This window comes from Hypanus sabinus, chromosome 16 (genome assembly GCF_030144855.1).
Source record: "Hypanus sabinus isolate sHypSab1 chromosome 16, sHypSab1.hap1, whole genome shotgun sequence".
In the NCBI taxonomy this organism is placed as follows: Eukaryota; Metazoa; Chordata; class Chondrichthyes; order Myliobatiformes; family Dasyatidae; genus Hypanus; species Hypanus sabinus.
The window spans coordinates 76,888,918-76,901,492 of NC_082721.1; positions in this window are offsets into that span (position 1 = coordinate 76,888,918).

The window sequence follows — 12,575 nt, forward strand, 5'->3', positions numbered from 1 at the left end:
TCTTCTTTGTTCTGCATTATTTGAAAAAGTGCTTTCTCATTGGTTAATGGTACTGCAGTATTTGAATAATTGCTTTCCAACTGGTTAATTCTTACTGATAAATTTGAATGGAATTGCCCTTTATTTCTATGGATATAAAATAGTTAAACACCAAGCAGCACCATCTTAATTTTCTTAATTCTATATTTTTTGAGATACAGTATAGAATAGGCCCTTTGGAGTATGCTGCCCAGCAACCTCCAATTTAACCCTATCCTAATCACAGGACAATTTACAATGACCAATTAACCTATCAACACATACGTCTTTGGACTGTGGGAGGAAACCGGAGGAACCAGAGGTGGTCACGGGGAGAATGCACAAACTCCCTACAAGCGGTGGTGGGAATTGGTATCGTAAAGCGTTGTGCTAACCACAGTGTACTGTGCCACCTAATCTTAACTTTCTTGAGCACTCTCTATTGAAATTTCCTCTGTTCTATCAACTCTTAATAAAATGATCATGAAGCAACAAGATTTGTCCCTCATTCCTGGCTTCTAAAAGAATCTTGGTTCCAAAACATCAGAATCCAACACATATATGCTTGATTCTGGGGGCAGCAGTTCTGGTTTCATTTCCTTCACTTGTAGTAACTGTTGCACCTTACAGTTGTGTATATTTTAATACCATTTACGAAAATACTGGTGACTTAATTGAGTGCTTGTTGTGCATTTTCTGAATTATAGACTAAGACTGATGATTGGAGGTGACTCCCTCACCTCCAAAAATCAAAGGAGAAGGATTGAGGTGGGGGGGAAGCTGACCAAGGAATACTCAGTCTTAAGGGATGGGATTTGCCCTCTCAAGAGAGTTTAGACAGTTCAGGTTTGTATTTTCTGGAGTCTGTGGGGAATTCACACAGAAGCTGAGGTTAGCACTTAGATCAGTGATGATCACATTCAATGTTAGGGCAAGCTTGTGGGGCCTGGTAGTCAATTCCTGCTTCTGTTTTCTTGGATGTGGACAGCCTGCCAGCAACAGAATGACTCTGAATTATACAAGGAAAAAGTGCACATTAGGAGCTGCTTAAGCCCCTGAAAAAACACGTACAGGTCCCTGCTTTAAAGTCTCATCTGAAGGAATGCCTTATTACAACTTTTCATTTAGTTGACATTGTCGATTATGTGTTCATTAAAATTTGAAATTTAGAAATCACCAACAAGGAGGAAAGTAAGAAACCCAGTTAAATCAAGCACACCTGGGATATTGATTCTGAATTAATAGATCTGGACTTCTAGAAGCTATTATTTCTGCAGTGCAATCTTAATTTGCATTTTTCAATTCCTAGGTGAGCACAGGGACCAGTGAATCAGGAGGGGGAGGGACGGTGGTGAAAGAAGCTCGGAAGCTTGGTCCCCAGTGAGTAGCAAATATCTGGTACGTATCAGAATTTCTGAAGAGTCAAATGGTGGGTTATCTGAGTTTTACTGTATGATGCAGGCGAGTTAAATAGGCAGAAGCCATTTATACAATGCAGGAGACCCTGTGTTATGGCTGTTCAGGTTGTGGAAATTTCCCCCTAAGGAATTCATAAATCACCACCCAAGAATCTGAGGTGCAGAATAACATTTGGTCTTATTGAATTTGTGTGTGAAATACATTAAAGCAAAATGCAAATGGAACAAATTTTGCCCGCTTTTATTTTTGGCATCTGAATGTCGTGGGGCAATAAGATTTGGGTATGTCGATTGGGTTTGCAGTCACAGCTGGGTCGGTCCTCTGCCATACTCCATCCAATCCGAGGACATGTAAGCCTTAGTGCAGTGATGCCAGTTTCTTCACCTACAGTATGAGGGGCATATTTGGTGCATTGTATCGCAGAGAGTGCACAATAGCCAGCGCAAGCTCCTTAAAGTAATCCCTTTCACTACTTACTTCCAGTCGGGATATCTGAGGAGTCCATTTTTAGAAAAAGGGGCTTCTCCCCCCACAATATTTGGAGACTGTGCTGCATTTCCTCTATTTCCTTTTTTTTTTAATCCCCTTCCCCTCAGATGGAACAGCTGTTGTTCCCCCTCTGTGCCGTTTCTCTCTCCAGACCTACCCAGTTCCTCTTATTCCCGAGCCTCGTCAGATTCCAGCATCAGTAGTCCTTTGTCACCTCCGCCCTTCCCCTCCCAGTTTCTGTTACTATTTCCATTCTTGCCCCCTCTATCTGCCTATCATCTCTCCACACAAGTGTCCACCCATCACATGCCTGCCTTTGTTTCACCCCTTCCCTTCACTTCGTTATACTGAAACATAGAGGGTGACAGTAGTATAAAGGGTGAAGGATCTCGACCCAAAATGTTGACTGTCCATTTTGCTCCTCAGTCCACCCAATATCTTGTTTGTTGCCACACTTTCTAGCACCAGCAGGTTGCTGTGTCTTCACCAACTAGCCACATTTTAACCCCATTACCTGCTGAACTCCAACTCCACTTTTCTCCATTGAACCCGTCGTGGAATCTTGTCCCTTTCCCTGATATTCTTACTTCTTAAACTCTTCCCTGATCTACGAGGCTTTCAGAGAAGAGGTGGGGCATGCAGCAGTGACTCATGGTGATGCAGGGTTTCATTTGGACATCAACCATTCCTTTCCACCAACAAATGTTGTGTTCTTCCAACAGTATTCTGCTGCCGATAGGGACTTGGGAGTGCTTTTCTAGGATTCCCTAAAGGTTAATTTGCAGGCTGAGTCTGTGGTGAGGAAGGCAAATGCATTCATTTCAAGAGGACTGGTGAATATTATGAGCTGAATCGGGCCCCTTATCTTAGAAAGAACATACTGAAACCAGAGAGGGTTCAAAGGAAGTTCACAAAAATGATTCCAGGTTTGAACGGCTTTTCATATGAAGAATGTTTTATGACTCGGGGCCTGTCTTCACTGGAATTCAGAAGAATGCTGGTGACCTGATTGAAATCTATCAAATGGTGAAAGGCCTTGATAGAGTGGATGTGGAGAGGATGTTTCCTATGGTGGGAGAATCTAAGACCAGAGGACACAGCCTCAGAATAGAGGGGTATCCTTTTAGAACAGAAATGATGAGGTTTATTTTGCCAGAGAGTGGTAAATCTGTGGAATTCTTTACCACAGGCAGCTGTGGAGGCCAAGTCTGGATGTATATTTAAGGCAGAAGTTGATAGAGTCTTAATTGGTCACAGTATGGAGGGATATATAGAGTAGGCAGGAAATCAGGGCTGAAAGGGAGAGTGGATCAGCCATGATAAAATGGTGGAACAGACTCGATGGGCGAAATAGCCTAATTCTGCTCCTATGTCTTCTGGTCTTATACGGCATGCAGAAGAACCACATTGCTGCATTAAAATGGGTTAAGGATATTGCAAGATGGCAGCTTTCCAGAAACGCTGCCCATCTGTGACGTGGTGGTTGGCTGTTATATGCATTTAACTTGTCCCTGAATATTCCTGATAATAGGGACTGTTTGCTCCAGTCCAGGAACAAAGAAACCTCTGTGTATTTATGCAAAACTCCATCAAGGGGCTTTCAATTGAGATAGTCACTGATAAAGCAAACAGGAACCAGGGGCTTGTAAATAGACATTTAGTATAAAAGCAGTGAAGGTACATTGGAGTTATTTGGAGCGTGGCAAGCGAATCACCCAGATCTGGCCTCCAGGCATAGGGATAAATGTGGAGGCCCAGCAGGGATATGGGAGCATCTTAATGGAATGGATCAGGAATGATGCATTTTATCTGTAGGGAAACATTGGGTTTGTTTTCCTTCGAACAATGGATTTGATAGATCTACTCAAAATTCTGACTGGTATGAGCTGAAGAAATGAAAGGAAGTCGTTCCATGGTTGGGGGCATCAGTTTAAAATTTTGGCAAAGCAGAACTCATGATCCAGTGGGGATGTGGAAGCAGAATCGGGCTCTACTTTTGAGAGGAATTTGAGAGAAGATCAGTTACAGAGCCATGGGGGATTGGGATTAGATTAGATTGGATTCAACTTTATTGTCAAGTACAGATACAAAGCCAATGAAATGCAGTTAGCATCTAACCAGAAATGCAAAGAATAGTGTTATTTACAAAATAACTGCAAAAAAAAAGTGTTACAGCATACAAATATAAAAGTACAGAGACAGTACAATATGGGTCCAATACTGTTTAGCGCTGTACAAACAAGCTGGAGGAACTCAGCAGGTCGGGCAGTATCCGTGGAAACAAGCAGTCAACGTTTCGGGCCGAGACCCTTCGACAGGTCTCAGCCGGAAACGTTGACTGCTCATTTCCACAGATGCTGCCCGACCTGCTGAGTTCCTACAGCTTGTTTGTATGTGTTGATTTGACCACAGCATCTGCAGTGTACTTTGTGTTTACTGTTTAGTGCTGTGATGTGAGGTTCGGCAGGTCACAGGGAAGAGGCTCTTCCTGAGTCTTCTGGTGTGGGAGCAGAGGCTCTTGTAGCGCCTACCGGATGGGAGGAGAGTAAAAGGTCCAAGGTTAGGGTGAAATGCATCCTTACTAATGCTTTTCGCCCTGCCCAGGCTGCATTTATGGTAGATGTTCTCAATGGTGGGCAATTGGGTGCTGATAATCCACTGGGCAGTTTTCACCACATGCTGGAATGCTTTGTAGTCCGATACAGAACAATTGCCATACCACACAGATGCGGTTGGTGAGTATGCTGTCAATGGTACAGCAGTAAAAGTCCATCAGTATCCTGGGACAGAGGTGAGCTTTCTTGATGCTCCGCAGGTAACAGTTCAGGGACCAGGTGAGATACTCAGAAATGTGGACAGCAAGGAATTTGAAGCTTGATACACGCTCCACTATAGCTCCATTGATGTAAATGGGGAGGTGAGTGTGGCTCCAAGCATGCCTGAAGTCCACAGTGATCTTCTTGGTCTTCTGGGTGTTAAGGGCCAGGTTGTTGTCGACTCACCACGCGGCCAGGTGCTGGACCTCGTCCTTGTAGGCCGTCTTCTCAGCCCCTCTGATCAGGCCAATCACCGTGGTGTCGTCACTGCACCAGGAGCCCTTTTGGATTAAGAGGTTTCCAACAAGCGAGAACATCTCTACATGTACCCTATCTAGTTCCCTTATATTTTAATAAGGTCACCCCTCATTCTTCTAACACTCCAAGGAATACAGATCTAAACCATTTAACCTCATGGCATGTTTAGCACACTTACACACTTACTATGCTCTACACCCATGACTGTGTCGCCACCTTCAGCTCCAATCTGCTAATTAAATTTGCAGATAATACTGCATTGATTGGCCTTATCTCAAATAATAATGAGGCAGTCTGCAGAGAGGAAGTCATCACCCTGACACAGTAGTGCAAAGTAAACAACCTCTCCCTCAATGTCACAAAAACAAAGGAGCTGGTTGTGGACTACAGAGGAATGGCGACAGGCTCACCCTTATTGACATCAATGACTCTGGGTTTGAGAGAGTGAACAGCTTTAAGTTCCTTGGTATACACATCACCGAAGACCTCACTTGGTCTGTACATACCGACTGTGTGGTGAAAAAAGCACAACAGTGCCTCTTTCACCTCAGATGGTTGAAGAAGTTCAGCAAGAGTCCCCAGGCCCTAAAGACTTTCTACAGGGGCACCATTGAGAGTATCCTGACTGGCTGCATCACTGTCTGGTATAGGAACTGTACTTCCCTCAATCACAGGACTCTGCAGAGAGTGGTGCGGACAGCCCAGCGCATCTGTAGATGTGAACTTCCCACTATTCAGGACATTTACAGCAACAGGTGCGTAAAAAGGGCCTGAAGGATCTTTGGAGATCTGAGACACCCCAACCACAAACCGGTAAACGGTACGGCAGCATTAAAGCCAGGGCCGACAGGCTCCAGGTCAACTTCCACCAGGCCATCAGACTGATTAAATCATGCTGACACAATTGTATTTCTAAGCTGTAGTGACTGTTCTGTTGTACATCTTACTGTACATACTATTGCATATTACTACAATTTGCACATTCAGATGAAGACGTAATGCAAAGATTTTTTACTCATGTATGTGAAGGATGTAAGAAATAAAGTCAATTCAATTATCTTCATTGGTCAGGAAGTTGAGTACAGGAGTTGGGGCATTATGTTACAACTGTAGAATGTAAGTGTTGACAAGCATTTCATGCATTTCCGATTGCCTTGTATAGAAAAGTTTTATTAAACTGGAAAGAGATTTATATGGATGTTAGCAGGACTGGAGAGTTTGAATTATATGGTAAAGCTGGACAGGCTCTGGAACATAGAAATTAAGGGGTGATCTTAGGAGGTTTATAAAATCTTGAGGGGGATCGATAAGGCGAATAGTCACAATCCTCTGTTCAGCTCCTCCTCTCTCTATCACTTCCCCATCTTGTTGTTCAGACCCCTCAAGCAACACACACAAAATGCTGGTGGAATGCAGCAAGCCAGGCAGCATCTATAGGAAAAGTACAGTTGACATTTTGGGCTGAGACCCTTCGTCAGACATAGTTTCAAAGTAACAAGGGACCTGATGGACAACCTTTTCACACTGAGGATAGTGTGTATATTAAAGGCGTTGCCAGAGGAAGTAGTAGAGCCAGGTACAATGATGACATTGAAAGATACATGGATAGGAAAGATTTAGAGTGATATCGGCCAAATGCAGGCAAATGGGACTAGCTGAGTCAAACAACTGGTTTGGCATGGTCAAGATGGGCTGAAAAGCCTGCTTTCTGTGCTGTTTTACTCCATGCCTCTTGACAAGTCAGATTGGAAGGTCCTTACACCTTGGACTGTTAAATCATCCATCTGCTATACTGTCATTGTGGAAGTTCATGGCACAGAAAGGAAGCTGTTTGTGCAGCACAGTTGCTTTGTGATTAGCACGACGCTTTACAGTACCAGAGACCGGGGTTCAATTCCCACCACTGCCTGTAAGGAGCTTGTATATTCTCCCCGTGACTGCATGGGTTTTCTCCAGGTGCTTTGGTTTCCTCCCACAGTCCGAAGACGTACCAGTTAGTAGATAATTGGTCATCGTAAATTGCCCCATGATTAGGCTGGGATTAAATCAGAGGTTGCTGGGTGGCAAGGCTCAAAGAGCGTATTCCACACTATATCTCAAAAAATAAAAAAAAAAGCCAGACAGCGAAATATGTTGTTAATTAAATATTTAAGTAATGTTGGAGTAATCTTGTACATATATTGTTTGAATAATCATACTTGTTCATTTAAAAAATTCATTATGGGTTATATGTAAAAATACGTTAATTGCATATGTCATCACACGACCACTTGTTATGTGCAGCCCTCACTTAAAATAAACACCAACTGGACCCTTATTCCCAGATTCTTGTGTCTTCATTTGAATAATTTTGAAGTTTCAAAGTTTATAAAACATAATAATATGAACTTCTTAGATTAATGCTACATCACAGCTCTTGTACCGTATAATTGTATATATATATAAAATGGAGAGCACTTGGTAAGCATACTCCTTACACAATCACATTTTTACACACACACACACACACACACACACACACACACACACACACACACACACACACACACACACACACACACACACACACACCACACACACACACACACCCTTGCCATTCTGCTGTCACTGCGCTGAGTGAATGCTTTTCAATGTCTTCCCTGGTATGTTCTCATGATGGGTCTTAAACTGAGCTGATGCACTCGTGTTGGCTCTATGGTGCCTTTCCCACCATACTAGGGAGAATATTCCACTCCTTTAGTAATGGGGATGTGTATATATTGTTTGTATACTCTATTTAAGGTACATTCTGTTTATTTTGTAATATGAAAATATTACAAAAATATTCTGTTTATGTTTGTAATAAACAGGGATCATCACTCTTAGAAGGAGAGAGAGAGAGAGAGATAGAAGTGGCCAGGAGTTCATGCTGGACAAAGTTTGGAGCTATTATTGTGTGTTCTGGTAGAAATGTTTTTGTAAATATTGGCAGTTTTCAATATTTTCGCTAATTTCTGAGAGTTTGATTTTTGACAAACCCAATAAACACCCTAGCACTAATGTGCTAAGCGACTCCAGTCATTTTTCTCTTTAGTCATAACTCACGTATTTAACATACGGTGGCAGCAGTGGGATGGCTAGTCGCAAGAGGAGCATTTAACTTGAAGCTGAGTGGGATTGTGGTCCCATGTCAGGAAACATCCTGAGGCGGAGAATAAAGCAGATCCCTGGGAAACAGCGGAGATGTCAGAGGAGGAAGCTCTGCATCCCAGAGCCAAACTCAGGCCAGAAGCACAAGGGCCTTCAAGTGGCACCACCTCTGAACCCTCACTGGACAATCTGTTCAGCGACTTCTTGTCTGCCCAGCAGAGGAGAGATGATGCTTTTAGGAAGGAAATGCTGCAATGCCATCTTATCAACAAGGTGACAGAATTGCAAACTATCTCCGCAGGTTCAAGAGGATGTCCCGGATACGCCAATGGCCGGAACCTACTAGTGCCACTATTGATGGGTAAAGCTCTTGATTCCTACAATGCAATAGATGAAGAATAGTCCAAAAACTATCCTGCTTTGAAGGAGCAGTTGGCTAAATTTGATAACTCAGTGGAAACCTAAAGTCAATGCTTCCATTCCAGTATTCTGCTGCCGGGGTGTCACCCACTGAGGCATATCATCACCTGAGGGTTCTCCACTGCCGATGGATTTGACCAGGGCAGAGGTCCAAGTAGGAGAATGGTGAGGTCATTGTTCTGGAGCAGCTGCTGCAGGCTCTTCCTCCACACACCAAAACATGGGTCCTAGAGCAAGAATGGACTCATTATGGCTTGGCTTGCACTGCAGTACCTCAGCACCTGCAAGAGGGCGCTATCGTGGCTAGTTGCAAAGCAACAGATACAGTCAGCCCTTCTGATCCGCGGATTCCACATGCGTGAAATTCAACCAACTGCGAATCGCGAAAACCCAGAAATGCTCTTCCTGCACTTGTTGTTTGAGCAGGTACAGACTTTTTTTACTTGTCATTATTCCCTAAACAATGCAGTATAACAACCATTTTACATAGCATTTACATTGTATTAGGTATTATAAGTAATCTAGAGATGATTTAAAAGTATATGGGAGGATGTGCGTGGGTTATCATGCATCGGGATCAAAAAAAATCGGAAGTTCTCTTACTAAGTAAGTCGGAACAGGTACATCTGGTATTGTTTAGCGTCAGTTAGTCAAACGTTTGTCTTAGTATATAGTATATATTTTACCTTTCTGTGCATATAAAACACTTAAGGACGTATGTTTCAGTGCCAGGCTCAGGAACGGAAGTTCTTGGGTCTCAGGACAGATCGCTATCGAGTGCACTCTCCACCGTGCCGGCTTGATGTGGAGGATCAAAAACCCAATAAATAAACCACTGCGTTGCTTAGTTATAATGCAGCTTTCATTGGGGCAGAGCCTTTCTCACTTTATCCTTTAAAATTGTTCTGATCATTGACCGATGTAGCCTAACGCTTTTCCAATGACCGATGGCGTTTCACCTCTTTCCGATCGCTTTATTATTTCCACTTTATTTTCAATCGTGATCGTGATTATTTTCGTGAACAGAAAGACTGCACATTCAGAGCTCTGGCACTGGGTCCTAATGTCCACCGCGCTGAGACAGGTTAAATAACATCTGGGGTTCCGCTGGTTCCTAAGGTCCACCACATTGAGACAGGTTGATTAACGTCTGGGGTTCTGCTGGGCCCTAAGGTCCACTGTATTGTGTCAGGTTAAATAAGGGACTTGAGCATCCGTGAATTTTGGTATCTGTGAGGGGTCCCGGAACCAATCCCCCGTGAATAAGGAGAACTGACTGTACTCTAACCTCCAAGGGAATCTCAAGGTAACTGCAGAATTGGGGAGTGGGAGAAACAAGAGCAAAAGAACCTTTGGTAGTTTTTTCTAAGACTTTTATTTGCTATCATTGTGAGCAGCCAGGTTCATAAGTTCTCTCAAGAGCTCAAAAGTACAAAGTACTTTTATTATCAAAGTATATATATACAGTGTACAATCTTGAGATTTGTCTCATAACAGGCAGCCATGAAACAAAGGAACCCAAAAGAACCCATAAAAGACCATTGAACACCTAATGTGCAGAAAAATACAATTCATTCAAAGAATTAATGCAAGCAAATAGCTTCTGAACTGAAGTCCACAGAGAATCTGTCCCCAGACCCTTAGTTCAGAGCAGAGTTGAGTAGTCACAAAGCAGTGAGCTGAACTGGCCAGTCCCTTGCATCGGGCCCGAAACCCTGGCCTTTTCAATCTGGCCTGGCACCTAAATTGCCACTCAAAGATCAGGTTTGGTCACTTCAATGTGTTCTGGGGTCTGGGCCCCGTTGGCTCGATTTGTCCTGTACCTGACCTTTCTGATTACCCAGTGCTTAAATCGATCAAAGGGACGTTACAGGCTATTGTTAGTGATAATCGGTTACCAGAAAAAGAGCGGTTAACAATGTATATAGTAAATTTCCTTGTGTGATTAGCCACCGGCCAGAAGTCACTGAGGTTCATCAGCACCATCTTAAACTGGAAATTGTCAAGTTTGTGCTGTGTACCAGGAGGGAGGCCCTGCTGATGGTGATAATGACTGTGAGTATGGTCATGGAAAAAGCAGAATGTGAGGAGAAAGAGCCTATGTTTATAGTAGTTAAAGTTAATGGAAAGCCTGTTGAAGCTCTTTTAGATTCTGCTAGCTCACTGTCATTAATTAAGAAAAAATATGCCCCTATTTTGATATTGACTACAGTCACCAAACACCATGGTGACTGGAACTCTGAGCCACTGGCAAAACTCACTATTGACCTGGAGACCATAGCACTTGGCGAAAGTGGGAGTGCTAGAGAAGCTACCAGTTGACACACACAAAATGCTGGTGGAACGCAGCAGGTCAGGCAGCATCTATAGGGAGAAGCGCTGTCGACGTTTTGGGCCGAGATCCTTTTTCAGGATTAACTGAAAGGAAAGATAGTAAGAGATTTGAAAGTAGGAGGGGGAGGGGAAATGCGAAATGATAGGAGAAGACCGGAGGGGGTGGGGTGAAGCTGAGAGCTGGAAAGGTGATTGGCAGAAGGGATACAGCTGGAGAAGGGAAAGGATCATGGGACGGGAGGCCTAGGAAGAAAGAAAGGGGGAGGGGAGCACCAAAGGGAGATGGAGAACAGGCAGTGTGATGGGCAGAAAGAAAGAAAAAAAAGGAGGGGGAAAACTAAATATATCAGGAATGGGGTAAGAAGGGGAGGAGGGGCATTAACGGCAGTTAGAGAAGTCAATGTTCATGCTATCAGGTTGGAGGCTACCCAGCCAGTATATAAGGTGTTGTTCCTCCAACCTGAGTGTGGCTTCATTTTGACAGTAGAGGAGGCCATGGATAGACATAGAATGGGAATGGGACATGGAATTAAAATGTGTGGCCACTGGGAGATCCTGCTTTCTGTGGTGGACAGAGCGTAGGTGTTCAGCAAAATGGTCTCCCAGTCTGCATCGGGTATCACCAATATAAAAACGCCAAAGGCCACAGCAGGAGCACAGCACACAGTATACCACACCAGCCGACTCACAGGTGAAGTGTCGCCTCACCTGGAAGGACTGTCTGGGGCCCTGAATGGTGGTGAGGGAAGAAGTGTAAGGGCAGGTGTAGCACTTGTTCTGCCTTTTATCCACACACTCTCAGACAACAGACAGACACATTGAGGTATGCGCACATACACAGACAGATACATACACTTCGCGATCATCTTTCCGGTCCATCAGGCCATTCCGCCCCCACAAACTTCAATTGCCTCTTATCCTTTTACGAATTAACTTTAATCTTAAATCTATATTTCCTGATGTACATTCAGCCAAACCCCCTGTTCTTTAAACTACTGAGCATGCATTTCCTTGCCTCGTTTGCCCTTCCCAGGTGCATCATCTCACACTATTAGTACCTCCAGCATTTCGTGTCTGTTGCTCTGGATTTCCAGCATCTGCAGAATGTCTTGTGTTCAACAGTTGCTGCACCACTGCGACGTTTCTTTGAGCTATACCTGCCCAGAAGTTTAAATCTTCTCTCCGATTGGAGTTCAGAGAGACCCTCTCTCATTGCTCTCCTTCGGTGGTCTCTGCTGCTCACTGTGGCTCTCCTCTTTTCCTCACCTGCCTGTCGCTTCCTTCTAGTTTCCCCCCTCCCCCCCCCCGTGGTCCACTCACTTCTCATATCAGATTCCTTCTTCTTCAGCCCTTTACCTCTTCCACCTATCACCTCCCACCTTCTCACTTCACCCTCCCTCCCCCACCCAGCTGGTTCCACCAATCAAGTTGGTCTCCTGCCCCCCCCCCCCCTTCTTATTCTGGTTTCTCTTCTCATCCTTTGCGGTCCTGATGCAGAATCTCAACCTGAAGCTTTGACTGCTTATTCCTCTCCACAGATGCTGACTAACTGGTTTCCGGCATCTGCAGGATCTCTTGAGTTTAGATTTAATTCTTGTCTGCTACTTTGTACTCACCCAAACCAGTTCTACATCAAACTGCCAATTTTCATGTCATTTGTAATCTACTAAACATGTGACAAATAAAACATAT